A 20,094-nucleotide genomic window follows, 5' to 3' on the forward strand; every position below is an offset into this window, starting at 1 on the left:
CATTTTTGTTTTGTTTTGTTTTGTTTACGTGCATGAATGACTGGAGCTTCAAAAAAATCACAAAGGAGAATATTGCCCAGGTGAGGTGCATCATCTCACTGGTTCCTTAGATGGCAATCTAGGGAGCCATATGTTCAAGTGGCACAGCTTCAAGAGGAAGGAGAGCCACCTGGCTACCTAATCCATACAAGACTCTGCATAAATGAGAACGAAGTTGTCATTCTGTTAAGCCAAGGTACAACTTTGCATTAACCTCAATAATGCAGGCATTGATGTGACCATCAGGAAAGCTCCGATGGTCTTCACCAAACTATGGGAATCAGTTTGCCTAATAGTAGCTTGCATCACAGATAGCATTATTCTGCCTCTTCACACTTTTTCACACATCTTCATGGATTCTCCCAGATTCTTGAGGATATACCAGGTTTGTCCAAGATCTTGTTAGTGCTCTGCTCCAGCACTGTTAGACAGGTAGCCCATCAAATTCTGCAGTTCAGTGAAAATCCAGGGTGGGTCTCTTGGGGACTCTAAAACTTGAATTGAAGAACAAAGAGAAATGTCACAGTGTTCTCTACTCCTATGAAGTTCTTCTTACAAAAAATATCATTATGGAATTTTCAGCTTTTTCTTTCTCTGTTTTTTAAAAGATTTATTTATTTATTTGATAGACAGAGATCACAAGTAGGCAGAGAGGCAGGCAGAGAGAGATGGAGAAGCAGGCTCCCTGCTGAGCAGAGAGCCCAATGCAGGACTCGATTCCAGGACCCTGGGATCATGACCTGAGCCAAAGGCAGAGGCTTTAACCCACTGAGCCACCCAGGCGCCCTCAGCTTTTTTTTTTAATCTGTGGTAAACATGGATGATGATCATGAAACCAGTTTGGCTACTGCTTTGCCTCTTAAGCATTGATGTGTCTGGGGTATCCTTTTAGAATATGGGAACTCTTACCCTCCATTTCTGTCAGCTTTGGGTGTCAGTCAGAAATCTGAAGAACATTTTTATCATTCTGTTTCAAGTAGCATTTATTTTCTTAGAATTTTTATTATATAACCTCATGTTTAAAACAGATGCAATAATGCATTCTGAAGTATTTCATTTTTTTTTCTTCCTTCTTTTCCTTTTAATTCCCTGCTTTTGCCTTTTCCCAAAATTCGAACTGATATTTGGATGGTAGTTAACTGGTTTGGGATATGTGGTTATGGGAGCGAGGCCAGCTCTATTTCCCACTTGTCAAATCCTGGCCATTACTCAGTGACTGCTAAGAAACCACTTTCGAGGTCTGTACTAAAGGAAAATCAGTTACCAATCCTGATTCTAATCTGAAATTGAGAAAAGTTTTAGACATAAATAAAAGACAGTACCACATTTAAAGAAGGGGAAAAAAGATAAGTAACAGTGTAAAGCTTTTTTGGAAGAAATCCTACTACCTAAATTCTGAATGATGGGTTATATTTTTAAAAGAAATGATGATTATGTGACATGATAGAGGTACTAATTATCACTACAATGGCAATTGTATTACAATGTACAAATGTATCAAATTATCACGTTTTACACTTTAAATTTTCACAATGCTATATGTCAAATATATTTCAATTAAAAAAAGAAACTTACTAGTTATAATTTAAGAGATCACTGGAAAGCCATCTGAGTTCCTTGGTAAGGAATTATGTTATCTCTCTGTTATTTTTTGTTTTTTTTTTCTTGAATTATGTTATCTCTTGATTGCAAAATATAAGTTTAACAATCTTTATGCCCATCCAAATGTTAAGAAAACTACACATCAGTATGGTCACTGTGGTAATCAGAATAAGGGCCTCCTACAGATGTCAGTACCCTGATCCTCAAAACCTGTGACAATATTACTTTTCATGATAAAGAGGACTTTGTGGATTAATTAAGGTTAAGGAACTTGGGATGCAGAGCTTATCCTGGGTAAGCCAAATTTAATGGCACAAGTCCTAAAAGGTAGAAGAAAAGGGGAAAAGAGGGGGTCAGTGGGAAGACAGGGCAAGAAGTACTCAATGCCCCACTACTGACTCTAAGATGAGGGAGTATACATGGATCAAAGGAAAACTTCTAGGAGCTCAGGACAGCCCTCAGATGACAGCTAGCAGGAAATGGAGAGCTCCTCTTGGAACTGAATTCTGCCAACATCTGAATGAGCAAGGAAATAAATTTTCCCTTAGTGCCTCAGGAAAGGAATGCCGCCCTACCAAACCTTAATTTTAACCGAGACTCACACTGGACTTCTGGAACCAAAAAACTCTAAAATAATAAGTGTGTATTGTTTTAAACCACTATGTTTGTGACTAATATGTTATAGCACCAATAGGAAACTAACACAGTGACCATCAAGTAATGATAGCTAACATGGTGATGTAAAGTTTTCCTTGAACATTTTACCTATCAACAGATAATCTCCATGCTATATTTCACTGGTGGCTCTCAGCAGTGAACCTTGGCAGTTGGCTAGATCCGTGGTGTGTTCCATCCACAGTAATTAATCTCTGTTGCTTCTTCAGTCATGGTTTCTCCACGTGGAGGCACCCATGGACAATTGCAGTTCTTACCTGTTACCCTCTCTGGTTCATTTTATGAGTAGTCTGATGCCATTGCTGGTGTATTATTTGTCAGCCTATTAGATAGGTGACTAAGTGGCCAAAAGGTACCCTGTAGAAGCTCTGAACTGTAACTGTGGCTTCTGGCTATTGCACTGAGATTCACCTTCTATTTTTTTGTAAATTCTTTCCAATTCTGGAAAAAATATTCATACTCCCCAATCAGTTCAGTTACTCTTTTATCAGACTTCTCTCCTCCCAGTTCTTATCTTCCAGTCTAAGAGCCTTCTGCTTGGCCAGACTCATTTATTTGCCTCTGAAAAGAACTCTCTTTGCCTTTTTCCAGAAGCAGCCCAAAGGAGACAGAAATGTAACTTGGGAGCCCAGGTGGGTCAGTCGGTTAAGCACATGGGACTCTTGATCTCAGCCAGGGTCATGATGGGAGGGTTGTGAGATCCAGACCCATCTCGGGCCCAGTGCTGGGCATGGAGACTGCTTGGGATTCTCTCTTTCCCTCTTCCTTTGCACCCTCACCCCAACCTGCACCCATGTGTGTGCGCTTTTTCTCAAGAAAGAGGGAAACCGGAGGAAAAAAAATTGAAATCTACCTCATAAACCACTTGCCACACTGCAAGGGATTTGGGCAGATTTTAGAAGTTAGCATTGATTCATATTTGTCTGGCTTTACTCCCAACTACATATGTCAACCTCTACTCTGAAATAAACTTGGGCTTACTCTGATGTTTGCTCAATTGTAGATAAAGGACTTTGTATAGAGGAAAGGCTATTAACATATGGAAGACAGCTATCAGTTTTACTAGAGTCTCCAGAAATTCAAAGAGGAAGACTTTTCATCTGTCCCAAGGGCAGTTTTGAGATACAAAATGCAAAATAAAAGTTATTCACCAGAAAATATTTTTTGTATGTGCTGAGTTGGAATGCCAAAAAAGGGAAACTCAATGTAAACCATCATTTGCCTAAGAGATACACTGTGTATTTTTAGAGAAAATGTTAATTTTACAACTCAAAATTAGCTTATCCTTTTTCTTCTTAGAAAAATGTGCCTGAAAAAAGCCATTAAAAATAAATAAGGTAAATAAAAATATAATTGGCACCTAAACATAAGCAAATAAATAAACTTATTTATATTGCACAGCTAATAGTAGCACTGTTGAAATAGAGCCATCTGTTCAACTTGAAAACTTCATTTTGAAACTGTTACTAAGTATAGCTAACAATAGTCCTGGATATCCCATTATCCAAAATTGGTTCTCCTTTAAGAATATTCATGAATTGGGGTGCCTGGGTGGCTCAGTGGGATAAAGCCTCTGCTTTCAGCTCAGGTCATGGTTTCAGGGTCCTGGGATCGAGCTCCACATTGGGCTCTCTGCTCAGCAGAGAGCCTGCTTCCCTCTATGCCTGCCTCTCTGCCCACTAGTGATCTCTGTCTGCCAAATAAATAAAACTTTAAAAATATATATTCAGGAATTATTTTTAGGGTTAAGACATTTCTGTAAAATTTACAGAAGGTTTCCCAGTCTGAATAGCATTTCTTTGATTTGTTTTCTAAAGTTACTCATTATAGATTTCTTACATTTATAAAATATTTCCTATCTTTTCTATTTTCCTATGCATCAGCTATGTCTCTATAGCTGTGTTGAGGGTCACCCAGAATACATGATCATTACCTTGTTCTCTTCACTTTTTAATATTTCTACCTTAATTACTAACTAGAGACAACAAGGGACTCTTCACTACAATGCATGAGGGAATTCTATAGAGAATAAACAGTTCTGAGTCAGCAAAGAATTCTTGAGTCCCAGAAAAAAGAAACAAGATTAACCAGGAATAATAAATAAATGCATGGCACTGTGTAATGCATCCACATATTACCTCTGTTAGCAGAGATAGGATGCCATAGAGCAAGCAGTGGAGCTTACACTAGAATATGTTTCCTGAGAAGGGGGATTTTTATCTTTTGTATGCTGAAGTATCCCACTTAGCCTATAGTAAATGTCCATTAAATATGTGTTGAATGAATGAACAAGGAGAAGAGAGGAGATAGGATATAACATTCACAAATGCAGGCATTGTGGGGGCACCTGGGTGGCTCAGCTGGTTAAATATCTTCTTGATTTCACCTTGGGTCGTGATCTCAGGGTCATGGAATCAAGCCCCTTGTTGGGCTCCCAGCTCAGTGCAGAGTCTGCCTGAAATTCTCTCTCTCCCTCTGCCCCTTACCCCAGCTCACACATGCCCTCTATCAATCAATCAATATTAAAAATAAATGTAGGCATTGTAATGAACACTTCACATCTTAATCTTTTATACAATCTTTATGAAGGAAGCATGAATCTTTCCTTCTTGTCTTCCTCCTCCTCCTCCTCCTCCTCTTCTTCTTCTTCTTCTTCTTCTTCTTCTTATTATTATTATTATTATTAAGTAGGCTCCATGCCCAATGTGGGGCTTGAATTCATGACACTAAGATCAACGGTCACATGCTTTACCAGTTAAGCCAGCCATGCACTCCCTTCTGGTTTTTTTTAACAGAAAACTACTGTTCAGATGGTGAGTTTTAACTACCCAAGTTTTAATACACAGCCAGTAACCGCAGATGTGGTAATCGAGATCTATCTAATAGGTTGCACAAATAATACACCAGCAGCAGTATCAGTCTACTCATAAAATGAACCAGAGAGGGTAACAGGTAAGAACTGCAGTTGTCCATGGGTGCCTCCACATGGAGAAACCATGATTGAAGAAGCAACAGAGATTAATTACTGTGGATGGAACACACCACGGATCTAACCAACTGCCAAGGTTCACTGCTGAGAGCCACCAGTGAATTATAGCATGGATTATCTGTTGATAGGTAAAATGTTCAAGGAAAACTTTACATCACCATGTTAGCTATCATTACTTGATGGTCACTGTATTAGTTTCCTATTGGTGCTATAACATATTAGTCACAAACATAGTGGTTTAAAATGATACACAGTTATTATTTTAATGAGTTCTTTGGTTCCAGATATCCAGTGAGTCTCAATGGTTTAAAATTAAGAATTTAGCTTAATTAAGCCATCACACATTAATGCAAATAGTCACTCTGCTTCTCTTTCCCCTAGTCTCACCAGAACACATGGCTTTCCATGGAATCTCCTTCAGCTTGGGCAATGGATCATGTTCTTTATTTATCTTCTCTCTGGACCCTCCCCCTTTTCTCCTCTTTACCTGATAATCACTCATCCTTCATATCCCATCAATGTCTCTTCTTCCAGAAAGATTTTGACCACTTCCCCAATCTACACAGGGCAATTTTCCCCCACCAGGTTCCCTTAGTATCTGTGACCGCAGTCAAAACACACATCATAAAATAATTTTTGGTTTAATTGTATGTGCTGTTTTGTGGACTCTAACATCTTTGGGGAAGGTTTCTACAATTATTACCAGCAAATCCCAAACACTTGGCTTACACTACTGTAAATACTGAATTTGTGGAATAACGGAACTAAAACTTGGGAAATTAGACTACTTAGTTCAAAGTGTGACCACAGTTAGTGCTTCCCCCAGGTCCCTTCAGATTTCCTTTATCATTTCTGTGAATTTAAATTTTCATAGCTCATTCAGTCAATTCAAATGCTTTTATATTCCATCATTACTATGTATAGTATGTGTCATTAAGAAAAATAAAGAATCCGTAACTGGGTCAAACTGAAGGAAGACACCATTAGCATCTTATAAATGATTTTATAGCTACCTAAAAGTCGAAATTACATCAGAGAGGGGATTAAGAAATAATGCTACCAGACTACATGAATTGGAAATATATATTCCAACATATGGAGATTTTGGAATTGAGATTTAGTATATAAAAACCACTGAAGCTTTTTATAATTTCACTCACCAAAAGTATTTTGGTTGCATTAAAAGCATTAAGTTGGCATAATAAATGTATAAATCAGAAACACAAATAATAATATGAAACTAAGTATCTCTTAACAACTGTAGCCTTAAACTTAAATTTTTTTCCAGATGAATAGAAGTTCACAGAATCTTTCTCTTTTTTTTTTCTCTCTAATCAAAATAACTCCTCCTCCTGATTCTAAAGCAATGAAACGAAATGGCTAAAATCATGTTATTTTATGATAACAATTTTACAGCTGCTAAGAGGGAGACATTTTTAAACCTCCCATATCTATTATAAACGACACTGAAATTATCATCCTTAGATTGAAGAAGAGGGTGAAATATTTGTCACAATATAGTCTCTCCACCCCACCATCCTGAGAAGAATGCTAGGACTAAAATTAGAGAGTGCAGGCAGCATTACTTAATTTCAGTCTTCTGCAGAAGGAGGAGAGATTTGGGCCTGAGGAGATAAATAGAGATCAGAACAAAGAGAAGCTAGTCAGTTCGTGTGAGTCTCTCAACACCCTGGGTGGTAAGCCTACAGTCATCCAAGAAACAGATGCTAGGTTTAAAATTCAATTCAGGGTGTCAGTGAATTGCATTAAACCTTGTATTTTGTTTTTCTCATGAAGAAAAAAGAAAAACATGTTTCATTTATCAAACACAAGCATGTTTCTTCAGAGATTTCGTTCTGATGTTTTGCTTTAATTTCATATTCTCTAATGTGTCCAAGTAGTCCTTAAAAATGATGTCAACCCATTTTTACAGTAATAAATTCATTTATATCTCACATGAAGAGTCTCAGCGGTATAGTCAACATGGCCTATCACAAAATGTTTGACTTTGATTTAACATAATACAGCATGAGTCATACGTTTGAAACTTTAATATATTTCTCCTGTCTTAAAGACTAATCTTATATTAGAGGAGAACAGACGGATAGTGGAGTGAGCAAATTACATTAGTGACAAAACTACAAGGAAATATTTAATTGTCTGTAAAAGAGTATCTTGAGCTGCTTTGGTAGTGAACAGCCACCTCTCACATCCATTTTACAGCTTTGAAAAAGTAGACCAGTACACTGATTGGGTATTGCAGTTACTAAGAGAACAAAAGTTACTTTCTGTCAAGTGTTCCTAAGGGAAGCACTGCTATCATTTGGTGACTTTTTTTTTCTTTTTTACAGAAATGGGAGTTCTGTGGGTTGTTTTGTTTTTTTTTTTTTAAGATTTTATTTATTTATTTGACAGACAGAGATCCTAAGTAAGCAGAGAGGCAGGCAGAGAGAGAGAGGAGGAAGCAGACTCCCTGCTGAGCAGAGAGCCCAAAGTGGGGCTCCATCCCAGGACCCTGGGATCGTAACCTGAGCCAAAGGCAGAGGCTTTAACCCACTGAGCCACCCAGGCACCCCTAGAATTGGGGGTTCATGGTTGTGCTAAGAAAATTTAACAATCTAGCAATATTTTCACGATTATGTGCATATTTATATGCTTAAATACTTTTAAATTCTGGTAGATATTGTGAATGAAAATACAGCTACCTGGACATAGATATTGTAATGCAAAGAATTAGGATTTATTCTAAGCCTCCATTTATAAACCAGTTTTATTCTTTGTCATCATTTAATATTCCACCTTTTCTCTCCTAGGTAGAGATAGTACATTTTGTATGTGACTTTTTGTCAGGTGCTTTGTGCCTTCATTTGAATGACTTGTGAACTCCAGGAAATACCTTTTTCACCAACAACTTTTATTTTTTTCATGGAGCCCAATGCAGGGCTTGACCTCACGACCCTGAGATGAAGACCTGAGCTGAGCTAAGAGTGGGATACTTAACGAACTGAGCCACCCAGGCGCCCATTTGACTAACAACTTTTTAATTTAGAGTCTTACTAAACATTGCTTTGTAATCATTAGATATTGTGAGGGAAGAAAAATGGTTTTTTCTCTGTCCTTCTAGATTCTTGACTTAGACACCTCTGGAATAAAAGACAGATTAATGGGAGAGAAAAATGAACAGAGATTGAACTAGATGTATGCCTCCTCTATGCATGGGACAGACCCAAGAAAACTGAGTACCTCCCTGTAATACCATCTTCTGCTAAAGGCAAAAGATGCTGGGTGTGGGGAGTCAGTTAAGGGAGGTTACCAGAAAAAGGACAGTAAACAAGAGTAAGGATGTAGTGCAGATTTAAATCCTTGCCTTCTCCATGGATAAGAGTTTCTAGAGATTAAAAAACAAAACAAAACAGAGTTTCTAGAGATTTAGAGTCATCTTTCTCTTTCTGGGACAGCGGGGAGAGACACACTTAAAAATGGAGATTTCCCTTATAAATGTAAAAGCCTCTTAGAAAAAGGTGGCCTTCTACTCAGTATGCAGAGCTTCTTTGTCTGCTGTTTCTTAAAAATAATCAGCCTGAAATAATCCTTAAACCAAACATGCATATTTTGGGATGGCATATTCTGCTTCTCTTCAAGTCAAATAATAATTTATATTTGAAAGAACGTGTTTGTAGATAAAATGTATTCAAAATAAATCAGTCTGCTTACACTATTCTTTTTTTTTTTCAAAAGATATGGTTAATGAAAGAAAAATAGTATTAAGGAAATAAAAAATATAAAGAAACCACAATAATACAAAATTCTAACACTAAGATCCCCAAGTCTGACTTTAATGATAATAATTACCTGTGTATAAATTTGTGTATCTCAACAGCATTTAATAATTTATATATGAAGACTTGTGAAAGCGATTTTTTAAAAATTCTTTTTGTTTTCTCAAATTCCTTCTAAACCCTAGAAAGGAGGAGAGCTCCCCATTGTTTTTCAGTAGATTTCCTCTTTTTCCTCTTGCACAATATTGCCAAGAATTTGTATTTTCAAGTTTTTTTAACAAGAGAATGTGAGAGAAGAATTATGAGAAGAATATAGATTTCTCCCAGAGTTTTAGAAGATAATATGTTTCATTTTATACATAGAAAGTATGAAAAATTATGAGAAATATTCATTTGAAGTAGAAATACGTCAGAAAGGAAGAACTTCCTCTACCTTGTGGCCTTCTAGATGAACTCAGGATCAAACTGACTTGAGACAAATTAACAGGAGAAAATCATATTTAATAGGTATAAATATGGGGAATCCATATAGACAGGAAATTCCAAAGACAATGAGGCAATGCGAAGCTCATAGGAGATAAGGAGATGGTCAGGGTCTGAAGACACAAAAGGAAGAAGGCCATTGCCGAAAAGGAAAGGGGAGGTTTGAAAAACAGAAGTTGCCCTGTTAGGCAGATAGCTCTCTTCCTGATATAAGCTCACCTTTCCAGTATAAATAATATAGGAGTTCATGGAGGAAGCAAAGGGTTTTTCTTGCATCTTCTGGATTTTGATAACTTTTAACTTAAAGTAATCTTTATACCAAAGTGGCCTGTTTCTGAGGCAGCCTGCCCTCAGCCCCTACAGATATAAATAAATCATATTTGCGAGCACCTGGGTGGCCCAGATGGTTAAATGTCTGCCTTTAGCTCAGGTCATGATCCCAGGGCCCTGGGATGGAGCCCTGCATTAGGCTCCCTGCTCAGTGGGGAGCCTGCTTCTCCCTCTCCTTCTGCCATTCCCCCTGCTTGCCCTCTCTGGCTCTCTCTCTCTGTCAAATAAATAAATAAAATCATTTTTAAAAAAATATTTGATTTATTTATTTGACAGACAGAGATCACAAGTAGGCAGAGAGGCAGACAGAGAGAGAGAGACCTGAGCCGAAGGCAGAGGCTTTAACCCACTGAGCCACCCAGGTGCCCCAATAAATAAAATCTTAAAAAACACAAAAAACACAAATCATATTTGCATAGGTTATCAAAAGAGTCTTGGAATTTAAGGTGCTAAGAACACATGGCACTGTTTTTTAAAAGCAAGGTCATTTTGGCAATTGACATAGTTAAGTGAACAGTTAGTACATCCCCAAATTAAACTAAAGCTGTCAGACAATTAACCAAACCAGTCCAGGGTTAAGCGTCTGCCTTTGGCTCAGGTCATCTCAGGTCATGATCCCAGGGTTCTGGGATCCAGTTCTGCATTGGGCTCCCTGCTTAGCAGGGAGCTTGCTTCTCCCTCTGACTGTAACTCCCCCTGTTTGTGCTCTCTCTCTATCGCTCTTACAAATAAATAAATAAAATCCTTAAAAAAAAAAAATAGAAACCAGTCCACATATCAACCTAAGTATGTGTCAACAACTCATATCCTCACTCTTTCTTTTCAGAAATATTCAACAATACTGTGTTTCAAACAAATAGTAAAGATATGAAGGAGTCTGGTGACCCTTTTTGGAAACACTGGACTTTTAGCACAAGGTGCAAGTGTATATGTCGGGGGCACACAGTGAGTCTGTATGTGTGTGTGTGTTTGCCTGCATGCATGATGTGTGTGTGTGTGTGTGTGTAGTCAATGCCATACCATGTTTTGCTTCAATTATTGGGCTCATTGTCCTTCCTTTTGGGGAAAATAGATGTAACATACTTTCCAGAAGGTATTTATGTATTTACAGATTTAAAATACCTACTTAATATTTCCTGGAATCAATTTATGCAACACAGCGATATTTTAATTAGACAGATTCTTCATTATTTTAGAACACTGTGAGAAACATACTAAAACTATTGTTAGCATGTTCGTGTGTATATGTGTGTGTGCTGAGCTCACAGCAATTAAGAAGAGCAAATACTGTATTCCTTGAGTTAATAAACCCACAAACAAAGGCAGGTAGCAAACAAAAGCAAACAAACCAAAGAGCCCGTAATGCATACTGACAGGCAACATGATGATTTTTCTAAACTAGAAGTCTCATTTCTTATAACCCAGACATAATGTATCTGGAAAATAAATAGAGCAAATTGAGCAATTCAAAATTCAAGTAAAGAAAATTCTATTTCTTTATATTTATATTTATTTTTATATATTTATTATTATATATTCCTATTTATTTCTTTATATTTATTTATTTGTATTTATATTTATACTTATAAATATAAGTATAAATATACTTATATTTCTTCTCAGAGCAGTGATTCTCTATTTCAAATTTGTAACTCAAGGACACCCTATAAAGAGTAATGAAGGTCTGTGGGATTTTCCCCCTGCTAATATTTCAAGAAGTCTAACAGTAGCTTTTGAATAAATTTTCTAAAGATGCTAGTGAAAATCATTTTCAAAAAATGGGAATCTAGGGGCACCTGGGTGGCTCAGTGGGTTAAGCCGCTGCCTTCAGCTCAGGTCATGATCTCAGGGTCCTGGGATTGAGTCCCACATCGGGCTCTCTGCTCAGCAGGGAGCCTGCTTCCTTCTCTCTCTCTGCCTGCCTCTCCATCTACTTGTGATTTCTCTCTGTCAAATAAATACATAAAAATTAATAAAAAAAAAAAGGGAATCAAAGTTGGAAAAATAATGGGAGGGCCCTAGTTGGTGAAAAAAACTGGAAGTCATTGCTCTAGTATAGAATTTCCCGACGTACATTACTCAGAAAATTATTTCTGTAGGTGAATAAGTGTTACTAGAAACAATGGTCAAATGTTTAGGTTTTCTATGTTTAAAATAAATACTTTGCCTTTCTATGCATCTGCAAAGGGGGAAGAGAGGAAGATTTCCCAAACTTTGTATTTTGGTCATAAAGTGCTTTTTTTTTTTAAAAAAAAATCTGGAGAGCTGAAGTTCCACAGACCTCAGCACTGGCAGCACTCTATGCCAGATATTCCAGCAAGAAAAATGACATCCAGGTTGGCTATGTTATTAGGCCACCTTGGAGCATGTGGGATGAATAAATTAAATAAGGCATGTTGGAAAGCCATGGTATTTGCAAACAAAAAGATAAGAGGTCTTTTGGGTTATGGACATTGGGGAGGGTATGTGCTATGGTGAGTGCTGTGAAGTATGTAAATCTGGTGATTCACAGACCTGTACCCCTGGGGAAAATAATACATTATATGTTAATAAAAAAATAAAAAAGATAAGAGGTCTGAATCTCACTTTGCCCACTGTTAACTCTGTGAATTTGGACAATATACATCCTTTTGTAAGCCTCAATTCTTTCATTGGTAACAAGAAGACAACACTGCCAACTTCAAATATCTAAAAATTGAAACAATATAATTTAATATAGAAGATTCCGTATATATTAAGTATTAAATAGGTGGTATTATTGTTATTAAAGAAATAGAGTACAAAACGTTTCTTTTATATAATTTTTATTTTTTTTTTAAATTTACTTGACAGAGATCACAAGTAGGCAGAGAAGCAATCAGAGAGCCTGATGCGGGGCTCCATCCCAGGACCCTGAGATCATGACCTGAGCCAAAGACAGAGGCTTTAACCCACTGAGCCACCCAGGTGCCCTTCAAAATGTTTCTTTTAAATCCTCATGTTCCTGGGGAAGCCTGGGTGGCTCAGTAGGTTAAGTATCTGCCTTCAGCTCTGGTCGTGATCCTGTGATCACGGTCCCAGAAATCAAGTCCCATGTCAAGGCTCCTTGCTTGGCTTCTCCCTCTGCTCGCTGCTCCCCCTGCTTTGTGCTCTTTCTCTCTCTGACAAATAAATAAATTTTTTAAAAATAAATAAATAAATAAATAAATCCTTTTGCTCCTACCACAGTCCTCTGTACCTATTTTTTTCCATCTCTTCTTGTTCAGCACCTCATTTGACCTCCACATTCCAGACAATTATTCCAACTAAGTAACTTAAGATGTTTGTTTCCACAGATATTTTCTCTTCAGTGGATGATGTCTGATGACTGAAATACTTGCAGACAGAAATCACTTCATTTCTCACAATAGATTTTCAAATAATATAAAATAATGTACAGCAGCTCTGTTTAGTGTGGCCATCTCCCCAGTGTGTGTCATCACTATGAGAGACTGCTTTCTCTCCAGGCTGACCCTTGACCCCACACCCAACACTCATATGTCTAGGAGCCTCTCAAACCTTCTACTCTAATAATTTTGATATAAGAAAGTAGTAGCCTATTACCGTTTTTCTGGCTGTTTTTCATTACTCTGTGCAAACCCAGAGCATAAAAGTCTTATGTTACCCTGATTATATTCACCTTTAAAATAATTCCCAAATTTTAATTGTATCTTCCATTTCATTTTGTCATCCTGTCTCCTTAGTACAGCACTCTAAACCAAAGTGAATTACATGATGTAGGTACTAATTGTGAATGACAGAAATACGTGTGATATTCGGATCTATCACTAAACTTACACAGTATTGCTCACATTGAAATTTTATATAAATGTTTAAATAAAAAGATTAGATCATTTAATGCCACTTAAATGGTTATGTATTGCAAATTTGCTAATATTTAGTGCCCCCTGCTGTTTAAAGTGATTTATTTGCTATTAAGTATTTTAATGATTTTTCTCTCTCATTGATCAAACTTTAAGTCATATGTACTTTTACTAACAGCTCCACCAAGAGACAAGTCTACTAATTCATGTTTGCTTATAGCTCAGCTTATGTTCTGTGCATGAGCAATGTAGTTTTTTTTTTTTTTTTTTTTTTTTTTTTTTTTCCATGAGCATTTTTTTTTTTTTTTTTTTTTTTTTTTTGCATTTTCCCCAATGGGTTGTACACTCTTACATTGTGGATCCTTTACTCAAACAGAGTGGAATACTTTCTCATGTACTTTCGTACTGTTTAGTACATACTTACATTGTGTTCTCACACTGTTGGGATTCTATTTTTGCTTATCTCTCTCCCCAGATCAAAGCACTTGAAAAGCAGGAACTACCCACTATTGTCTCTTCAAGGCCTATCACAGCCTCTGGCCCATCAGAAATGCCTAAGAGTTGTTTGTTCCACAAATGAATGTATGAATGAATGTCATTGCAGGATCCTAATTATCAGAAGGGTTTATGTTCCATTTCCAAAGAGAAATCACATGAAGAACAATACCCCTGGGGGTGGCATATTTTCCAGTAGAACATTTCTAGTAATTTCAAACTTGTTACAGAGATCAGCTAATTCATTTCTCTAAAGTACAGGTGATTAAGGAATTTTTTGTTTATGCTGACCCAAAATTTAACTGATTGATGTCTGAAAATAACATTCTCTTTTCTCTCTTCTGTCAAAGTAAAAAGTAAATCTAGTTTTATATCCATTTGGTATTTTGTCGTATCTGCACAGAGCAATTAATTCCTGACATTTTTTTCTATTTATTCTAATACTCTTTGCAGGCTATGTTATAAGGTTCTAAGTCACCTTTCCTGTGGCTTGAACTCTAGCACTTTTCTTTAGAAAATACCTAGATAATGAACACCCCAGAAATTATAAGAATCAGCTTCCATCCAGAATCTGGTCAAATGAGCTGTCTGTTTTCATACATAGGCAAACCATGAAGAAGATGAAAGTGAGAAGACTTAGACTTACTGCCATTTAACAGAGACTGGAAGAAGCTAATTTCTGAACTCTTGAACTGCAGATCAAGTACAGAGAGTGCCAGGATAAGAGAACTGAGGACAGGGATCAAAATCTGGCTAAATATAATGCATAGAAAACAGAGTGTAGATCTCAGAAGAAACAATTTAATTTGCTACTTTTTTAAAAAAGATTTTATTTACTTATTTGATAGAGCAAGCAAGCACAGGAGCACAAGCAGGAGCAGGGGGAATGGCAGGGAGGGAAAGGCAGGCTCCCCACTGAACTGGGAGCCCAATGTGGGGCTCCATCCTAGGACCCTGGAAGCATAACCTGAGCTGAAGGCACACACTTTAACTGACTAAGCCACCCAGGTGCCCCTAATTTGCTGTCTTTGAAATTCTATCAGTTATCTGTTTTTCTGGAGCATTCATTCTTTTTATAATATAACGTTTGTTAAGATCTTATCTCCCACAGTTTTCAAACAGGAAAATAAGCATGTGATAAACTAAGTTTGGGCTTCAGGTTGTGCTAGTATAAGCCAGTCTGTCTCATTGCAGATCTAGCTCATATCCTGTTTATGTTATCCGCACTCAGCTTGACTGAATTCCCTGCCCGGGATCCAACAGTGAAACTACGTGCATGCATATGAAATGCTTAGATGAGACATTATCTCATATATGTTAAAAATCCAAATCCAGGGGAAATGTATTCCTACAGTTTTTACTAATACCAATGAAATACAGACATTTCTCCAGTAACTGAGAAATTAAAAAAAAAAAAAATTAAACTGGGGTTCCTGGCTGGCTCAGTCAGAAGAGCAAGTGATTGTTGACATTGGGGTTGTGAGTTCAAGCCCCACATGAAGTGTGGCAATTACTTAAATAAATAAAACTTTAAAAAGTTAAACTGATAAGACTTACAAAGAGGCCCTGAAATATAAATGGAATGTATAGGGCTCCATAAATAAAAAGGAGCAAGCAGTTACAATATAACACAAAAGAATATATAGACCTTACAGTATTAATATATCAACTTGATGAACTACCTCTTTCTAGACTCTAGGTTTTTTTTTTTAGATAATTTTATTTTAGCAAATTTAATCTTTGCATAATGTTCATGAAAACAATTTAGAAAGACTGTTGAGTTGATCTATTCAGTGAGTCATACTGTATTCATTTTACTTCTCCGGCAAGTATTTTCATTGATTCTTTAAATCTATAAACACATTAGTATAAACATTGTGGGTTTAATGTGGAGTTGGGTTTTTGGGTTTTTTTGGGGGGCTTTTTTTTGTTTGTTTGTTTGTTTTTACTGGACAAAACAATGCCATAGTGAATGATGTTTATATTTTAAACTATAGTAGGTTTTCATATTAAAAGGGCAAATGTTCAGCAGATAATGAAGACAATATGTGGGAAGAAGAACATGAACTCGTCTTTGACTATGAAAAATATTTCTACATATTTTGGAATCAGAAGTTAAAAGTTTCTCATTTTGCTTCTTAGTGAGTTAGGCCGTGAATGGCTAATAAAAATTTAAATGCTTTAAAGTAAAACTCTTTTTAAGGAGCTAAGATGAGCAAACTAGAATTATTTCTTTTATCTCAGGAATGAAATAGTGGAAGGAGTTTTCTAATCACAAAATAGTGGTTGGCTTACACTCTAAACATCTATCAAAGGTTTACTCATATTTAGGACATAATTAAGGCAGCAGCTTATTTAAAAAGAAAGAAAATAAGGAAAATAATCCATGCAGTACGGGGGGATCATGCTTTGAGCATGTGTCTCTTTTTATATCCAGTGATACATTACTGGTGAATATTCCTTACTTAGTTCAACCTGACTTCCTACCAACAAACAACATGTAATTGAGATGTTCATAGATTGATACTGCATGAGCTTAATAAAGGGTTCTACTTCAGCACATCTCTGGAATTAAAACAAAAGGCACTAAACCTACAATTAACAGCTGGAGATAACATATAATTTTCCAGAGCCCAATAGCAGTTTTTATGTTCCTCCATTGTGCTTCATGCATTGGCCTATTTGCTGTGGATTTTGCCCTGGGAAAGCTGAGAGTTTGTATGTGCTGAATTGAGATATCATTTTCTGTGACCTCTGAATGTTAGCAATAAAAGCTTTACTGTCGGGAAAACATAGGCACCATGTTGCCTTTTTACCGTTAGAGATGTTGTCATTTGCTTCTCACAACAGAAATGCCTGTGGGTTGCACCACAGCTGAGACACAGTTTGTCAAACATCCTTAATCAGCAAACACATCAGAGAATACAGACACGCTTGGTGCAGCCATTCCATTGCTGTGAATCACGTATTATTTAGTAAAACATCCTGTCAAAGATATCATTGAAATAATTTGATGTGTTAAAAGAAGAATACCACATAAATAAGGAAAGGAGCAGCAAAATATTTAGATTTTTCCTAGCAGCCTACTGTAGGTATTGAGTAATTTGTATGAACACTTTTCTTTAAAAATAAGGAGTATTATGCCTCCATCAGAAAGGATGAATACCCAACTTTTGTAGCAACATGGACGGGACTGGAAGAGATTATGCTGAGTGAAATAAGACAAGCAGAGAGCGTCAATTATCATATGGTTTCACTTATTTGTGGAGCTTAACAAATAGCATGGAGGACAAGGGGAGATGGAGAGGAGAAGGGAGTTGAGGGAAATTGGAAGGGGAGGTGAACCATGAGAGACTATGGACTCTGAAAAACAATCTGAGGGGTTTGAAGGGGCAGGGGTGGGAGGTTGAGGGAACCAGGTGGTGGGTATTAGAGAGGGCACGGATTGCATGGAGCACTGGGTGTGGTGCAAAAACAATGAATACTGTGACGCTGGAAAAAAAAAATAAGGAAGTATCAAGTAATTGAGCCGATTTCACTGAATTGCACATAAGTAGGTAAAAACAGAGAAATGTAGAGCCAAAAGCTCAAGCCATAATGCACTAAAACTATAAAAACGCTACCTCTACTAAGTAGAAATAGCTTGTATAAAATTGCACATGTGCAGAAACATACACACATATGTATGTCCAAGTAGAATGTTCAATAACTTAAGTATTTAAATTTATACAAAAATCATAGAATCAAACATTCATCATTTCATACTAATTAAGTAATAGAGTATAAAGTTTTTTAAATAAAAGTTAAAAAAATAATTTTGAAAAAGTTTGTTAATGAAAAAAGTCAGATGATATACTAAAGTTGCAGGCTTAATAGAGAATTTAGTTAAAAAATGTTTTTCTGTATATAAGGGCTTATGTTTAAATTTTTTTCTAAATTTCTGCTAAGTCTGACTTTTTGAGTTTGGGGCATCATTTTACACTTACTTGTCCTTTATTTCAAATGCTGTGTGTGGTAACTTGCAATAAGAAACATGGCACATGGGAACCTGAATGGCTCAGCTGGTTAAGTGTACGATTCTTAATTTCAGCTCAAGTCATGATCTCAAAGACACGAGATAGAGCCTAGTGTTGGATTCCACACTAAACAGGAAGTCTGCTTGAGAGTCTCTCTCTCCCTCTCCCTCTGCCTGTCCCCTTACTCTTTCTCTCTCTCTCACCCTCTCACTCTCTCTCTCTCTCTCTCAGATAAATAAATAATCTTTTTAAAAAGATAACACATAAAAATTTTAAATATATATATACATATTAAACATGAGAAAGAATTATATATAGGGAAGTACTATGAAAAGAACAGATGTAAAGTTACTTTAAAAAATGCATATTATAATGTCCTGGTAATATTTAAGTTGGACTGCACATTTGGTTCTAATATCCCTGCAGATTAAAACAAAAAATGAAATGTACTAGGTTGTAAATTTATATTGTGTATTGTCTAAATCTTATACCACAAAAGCATAGCAAGGAAGTATAAAAACAAAGGGAGAAGGAGCGACTGGGTGGCTTAGTGAGTTAAAGCCTCTGCCTTCGGCTCAGGTCATGATCCCAGTGTCCTGGGATCGAGCCCCACATCAGGCTCTCTGCTCAGCAGGGAGCCTGCTTCCCTTCCTGTCTCTCTGCCTGCCTCTCTGCCTACTTGTGATCTCTCTGTATCAAATAAATAAATAAAATCTTTAAAAAAAATGGGAGAAGAGAAATCCCAAATATAGCAAATAAAATGATATATGTAAATGTAATGAACCCATATGTCAAAGAGACTAAAATATGAAGGGGTTTTGTTTTGTTTTTTGGGTTTATTTTTTTGCATTTGATGAAAAATATTAACTTATTTGTATGCAGTCTATGAAATGATGTATATGTATAGAAGAGCTGAGGTAGAAATATGTCATGAATATATGACATTACATATAGCAAAATATTTGATTTATTGAAATTTGACACTAAATGATCCTTTTTTACTGTTAAAACTAGCCTGTATAATTCTCTGGGACAGGAGGGTTTGGAGGTGTTCTGAAGCTAGGAAGTATATTTTGGGTTGATAGTAACATGCATTCAGTTTATATAACTGATCAAGTTTTCTACTTTCCCTCTTGAGTCAATAAATGTTTATTTTTAAAATATTTTCCATGTTTTCTAAGATCACATATCTACTGGCATATTATTCATTATATTCCCTTGGGAATTTAAAGATGTCTACTATATATAGTGTCTTTTCCTTTAACGTTTTCTCTTTAAGTTATTTTTTGTCTTCTCTCTTTTACATTGTCATGCTTTTCTCTTTTTTGGACATAATCTATTCAGAGGAACATATGTAGTATTATTCTTTTCAGTGGTTTGTATTTTTTCTTTGCCAAGTCACACAAGTGATTATTTTCTCTATCATGGACATACTTATCTTCATTATTCCACTCTCTTTTCTTTGGGTAACTTCTCTGCTTTTGATTTTCTTCCTTTTAAAAAAAAAAGATTTTACTTATTTATTTGAGAGAGAGAGAGCATGAGTGAGGGGGGGACAGAGGGAGAGGGAGAAACAGACTCCCAAGGGAGTGGGGAGCCCCACGTGGGTCTTGATCCTAGGGCGCTGAGACAATGACCTGAGCTGAAGGCAGACATTTAACCAACTGACCTACCTAGGCATCCCTGATTTTCTTTTTGAGAAAATCAATTAGATTACTGATTTTTAAATCTTTTTTCTTTTATAATTTAAGGTATATGAAAAATACATATGACATTGCATTATATAAACTTATGATAAATAGACACTAAAAAATGTATATGTAGTTATATATGTAAATGTACAT

The sequence above is a fragment of the Mustela nigripes genome, chromosome X (genome assembly GCF_022355385.1).
Source record: "Mustela nigripes isolate SB6536 chromosome X, MUSNIG.SB6536, whole genome shotgun sequence".
Lineage (NCBI taxonomy): Eukaryota > Metazoa > Chordata > Mammalia > Carnivora > Mustelidae > Mustela > Mustela nigripes.